The sequence below is a fragment of the Rhincodon typus genome, chromosome 13, assembly GCF_021869965.1.
Source record: "Rhincodon typus isolate 14 chromosome 13, sRhiTyp1.1, whole genome shotgun sequence".
NCBI lineage: Eukaryota > Metazoa > Chordata > Chondrichthyes > Orectolobiformes > Rhincodontidae > Rhincodon > Rhincodon typus.
Genome location: NC_063344.1, coordinates 6,714,020 through 6,719,615, shown reverse-complemented (window position 1 = coordinate 6,719,615; position 5,596 = coordinate 6,714,020).

The window sequence follows — 5,596 nt, the reverse complement described above, 5'->3', positions numbered from 1 at the left end:
CTGAGGAAGGATGCTCTCGCTCTTGAGGGAGTGCAGCGAAGGTTTACTAGGCTGATTCTGGGGATGGCAGGACTGACGTATGAGGAGAAATTGACTAGATTGGGATTGTTTTCAAGAGAGTTCAGATGAATGAGGGGGAGATCTCACAGACATTATAACACTCTAACAGGACTGGACGGGGTAGATGCAGGGAGGATGTTCCGGATGGTGGGTGTGTCCAGAACCAGGGGTCACAGTTTGAGGTTTTGGAGTCGATGATTTAAGATGGAGCTGAGGGGACATTTCTTCACCCAAAGACTGGTGAGCTTGTGGAATTCATTACCACAGGGAGTAGTTGGTGCCAAAACATTGAATTATTCAAGAGATGACTAGATATTGCACTTGGGGAGAATGGGATCAAAGGTTATGGGGAGAAAGCAGGATTAGGCTGTTGAGTTGGACGATCAGCCATGGTGAATACTGATCAGGTGTTCATGATTCATGAATGGCGGAGCAGGCTCGAAGGGCCGAATGGCCTCCTCCGGTTCCTATCTTCTATGTTTCTATGCTTCAGTGAATTAATATACACACAGAGGAATGCCTTGCATGTGGCTGCTGTTGGAAAATTATTTCACAAATAATTAAATGGAAAACCTCAAGATGGACTCTCAATTTCTCTGAGGTATATTGAATCTTTGCCCTGAATTGAGCAAGCAAAGTAAACATTGCAGATTTCAAAGTCAGGGCTGGATGGTGCTTCTGAAGAAAGGTGACAGAGACAAATTTCACACCATCTCTCAGCAGAACCTGATGACAGATTGTATTTCAGCAATTTGGAATCAAACTTTGACACAGTAACGAATTCAGATTGCCTTTTTGCTTGTTTGTTGAGTTTGAGAAATGTTCTTGAATTTAGCGTACACAAATTAATGTCAGTCTTCTGGAAATCATTATTTTATAAGTAAAAAATCAGTAATAAAGATGCCGTCTGGCTCCTTTTGTTTTGAGGAACACGCTCCAAACTGACTACTGTGTATTCAGTAGATACACCACTGTGAACAGTTAGTTTACAAGATAATGCAGGAGGATGGATGTTAACTTCTCAAAAATATTACTGTGTGTGAGTTGACTTGCTATATTTGAACTAAAGATTTTGGTCTTAGAACTTGAAGTTTATATGGGTATACGCCATAAACATAGAAAACCTTAAACTGAATGTGCATTTCACGATCTGTAAGACTAAAATTAAACATGAAAGTTTGCAATGGTTTTAATTTCCAGGTTTGTTGTCTGTGAGAATTATTCAATGGGATTATTTGTTACTTTGGTGATATTACTGCTGCTGGATGGTAAGAGTTTCTTTTGACTTAGTGGCAGATTCAAATTGATATCAGAAAATCCTCAGAGATCTTTTTGAGAAGTTTCCTTTGAGGTCCACACTGAGTGCCACTGGTTCACCACCGATTGCAAAATCCAGTTCAATGTCAATAAGTGTTCATGCACTTTTTTTTCAGTCTGTTATTGTTGTATCCTTTCATTCTTACATTACATACTTTGACAAAAGTGATCTGATGCATGATATCAGTGAAGTATGTTCACACTGAAGTTGAACTGTTTGTTTCCAATTTCTGATTCACTTTCAAGATATCACTGGATCACTAACCTGGACAAACTTACAAACATGGGTTCAAATCTCATCAACCCAAGTTGCTGGGAAAACACGGCAGATCTGGCAGCATCTGTGGAGAGAAAGAAACATTTGGGTCCAGTGACACTTCTTCAGAACTGGTTGTTGCCAGGAAAAAGTTGGTATTTATGCTGAAGTTGGGGTGGGGGGAAGGAGAAGGAGTAAATAATAGGTGGAGATGGAGCCCAGAGAGAGAGAAAATCAGCTGGGCAGGCAAAGGAATGGGTAAAGGGAAGCCTCAGAGAATGCCGCACCTGTTTATTTTTCCAGCAATTTCTGCTTCTGTTTCTGATTTCCAGCATCTGCAGTTCTTTGCTTTTGTTTTTTTTTAATTTCAAATCTCACTCATGGCACTCAGCCGGTGTTAAATGCATTGAGTGTAAAGGAAAAATCTGGAATCAAAGCTAGACTCAGTAAAGGTGTCATTGTCCTTTATGGAAAAAAATCTGTCACATCTACCACCTTGTCTGGTTTATATGTAACTGTTAGCTTTTCCCTGGATGAGTGCCAACATGGCAAACCTTCTCAAATCTTCCAAACATGTCGCAGCATCTACTCAGTACAAAATATTTATCCATTCTTAATTGCCCTTGAAAAGATGAGAGCGAGCTGCCTTTTTAAGCTGTTGCAGTCCATGTGGTGTGTGAACTCACTCAATGCTCTTAGGTAGGGAATTCCAAGGTTATGATCCAACAAGGATATCGGAATAGTGATGTATTTCTGAATGAAGATGGTGCGTAACCTAGAGGTGTGGGATCTCTTGCAAGCACTGCCTTTGTTTTTCTAGGTGGCAGCTGTCATAGGTTTGGACAGTGCTGGCCAAGCTGCCATATGAGTCCCTGAACTACATCAGCAGCCATATTGTGCCTATGGTGGAGGGAGTGAATCTTCAGGGTAATTCAGCAGACCATTGAAAATCACCCTCTGATGAAGTGACGTTGTTCTACTCTGCCTGGAATTTGTACTGTCCGGTCCGTCATGGTAACACAGACACGCATGGAAATTTCTAGAGGCATGGTTCTTGACCTATAATGCAATCAACAAACATATAGAATTGGACTCCATATACAAACCCATACAGAACAAAACTGGAAATGACACTACTCACCATAACGGACCGGACAGTATAAAATTCCAAGCGGAGTAGAATAACATCGCTTCATCGGAAGCCTCACTGATGATGTTACCTAGTATGGTGACGAAACGTCTGAACAAAAACAAGCCAGCTCAGCAAGCAAGTCAACAACCTCATCCACAACCTGAGCTACAGATCTTTGCCAAAACCTTAATGAAGTATAAAGACGGTGACAGCACATCCTGAGAAAGAACAAAACAAAGTGAAATGTAATAGCTGGGCTGAGGGGTACAGAAAAAGATAGGAATAAAAACAAAGAAATCAGTGGCACATGGAATCTCTGAATTCAGATAGTTGGAGACAGATAATCTTTATCTTGTTCACTACTAATTCCATGAAAATGTTGGAAGTCACACGATACCAAGTTATAGTCCAACAGGTTCACCTGATGAAGGAGCAGTGCTCTGGAAGCTTGTGATTTCAAATAAATCTGTTGGACTATAACCTGGAATCATGTGACCTCTGACTTTGTCCACCCCAGTCCAAGACCAGCACCTCAACATCATAAAATATACCCATGGCCCTCTGGAAGCTTCCTCTCTTCCCCTTTGCCCTGACTCCATCCCCTCTCCCAACTCCCCCGACTTCCTGTCAGGTATTCACCGTCCCTCTGAACCTTCCACTCTCCGATTCTGAATGCTCCATACCCAGCAAAGGCCTCAGCTTTATTCCTCTGCGTCCCCATCTTAACGAATTTCGGGCCCGACATGACGCCGAACTCTTCTTCCGCTGTCTTCGCCTCTGTGATCATTTCTTTTGACAAGAGCCCTCCGTCCCACAGACCCCTTCACCCAGTTCCAACACTCTCCCTCCATCTGGACCCCTCTCTCCGGCCTTTTATCTACACCCGATCTGTTCATTGAGAACTGTCAACGTGACATTAGTCACCGCAATTTCGCTAGTCCTCTCACCAAATCCAACCTATCTCCCTCCGAACTGACTCCATGCACTCAGATCTAACCCTGACTTTGTTATTAAGCCTGCCAATAAGGGTGGTGCTGTTGTAGTCTGACGTACTGACCTCTACCTTGCGGAGCCTGAGCGCCAGCTCTCAGATACCTCCTCCTACCTTCCCCTGGACCATGACCCCACCATGGCACATCAGGCCATTGTATCCACTACAGTAACTGATCTCATTTCATGCAGTGATCTCCCCAACTCCACTTCCAAGCTGATAGTCCTCCAACCCCGCACAGCTCGTTTCTACTTCCTGCCAAAAATCCACAAACAGGACTGTCCAGGTAGACCCATTGTTTCAGCCTGCTCGTGCCCCACAGAACTCATCTCTTCCTACCTTGACTCAGTCTTCTCCCTCTGGTCCAAGCCCTACCCACATACATCCATGATTCATCTGATGCCTTACACCAGTTTCAAAGCTTCCAGTTTACCGGCTCCAGCCACCTCCTCTTTACCATGGACGTGCAATCCCTTTACACATCCATTCCCCTAAGGGTCTTAGGGCTCTCTGCTTCTTCCTGGAGCAAAGACCTGAACGATCCCCACCCACCACCACCCTCCTCTGCTTGGCCGAGCTTGTCCTCACCCTCAACAACTTCTCTTTCAACTCCTCTCATTTTCTTCAGGTAAGAGGGGTTGCCATGGGAACCCGCATGGGCCCTAGTTATGCCTGTCTCTTTGTGGGGTATGTGGAACATTCCTTGTTCCAGTCCTATTCTGACCCCCATCCACAACTCTTTCTCCAATATATTGACGATAACATTGGTGCTGCTTCCCTCTCTCGTCTGGAATTGGAAAAGTTCATCAATCTCACTTTGAATCTCCACCCTGCCCTCACTTTCACCTGGTCTATCTCTGACTCCTCCCTTCCCTTCCTCGATGTTTCTGTTTCCATTTCTGGGGATAGATTGGCCACTGATATCCATTACAAACCCACTGACTCCCAAAGCTGCCTGGACAATACACCCTCACACCCCACTTCCTGTAAAGACTCCATCCCATTCTCTCAGTTCCTCCGTTTCCATCGTATATGTTCAGATGAGGGCAACTTCGACAAGGGAGCCTCCAAAATGTCCACCTTCTTCCTCAACCGAGGATTCCCCAGCTCCGTTGTCGACAGGGCCCTCAACCGGGTCTGACACATCTCCCACACTTCTGCCCTCACCCCTTCTCTTCCCTCCCACAACAGCGATAACGTTCCCCTTATCCTCACCTACCATCCCACCAGCATCCACATCCAGAAGATCATCAGACGCCATTTCTGCCACCTCCAGCGAGATTCCACCACCAGACATATATTCCCCTTACCTCCCTTGTCCGCCTTCTGCATGGACCATTCCGTCTGGGACACCCTGGTCCACACTTCCTTCACCCCCAACACCTCCCCACAGCCCTACGGCACCTTCCCCTGTAACCGGCGAAGGTGCAACACCTGCCCCTCCCCAGTATCCAAGGGCCCAAACATACCTTCCAGGTGAAGCAACACTTCACCGGCTCTTCCCACAATCTAGTCTACTGCATTCGCTGCTCACAATGTGGTCTCCTCTGCATTGGGGAAACAAAGCGTAGACTTGGCAACCACTTTGCAGAACATCTACGTTCCGCTCGCAAAAAAGACCCTGAACTACCTGTTGCCTACCACTTTAACGCACCACCCTGCTCCCTGGCCAACATCTCTGTCTCTGGCTTGCTGCAGTGTTCCAGTGAAGCCCAATGCAAGCTGGAGGAGCAACACCTCATTTTCCGCTTGGGGACCCTACAGCCCTCCGGACTCAATATTGAGTTCAATAATTTTAGGGCCTAAACTCTCCCATGTCCCAGCCCCCACCCCACACACC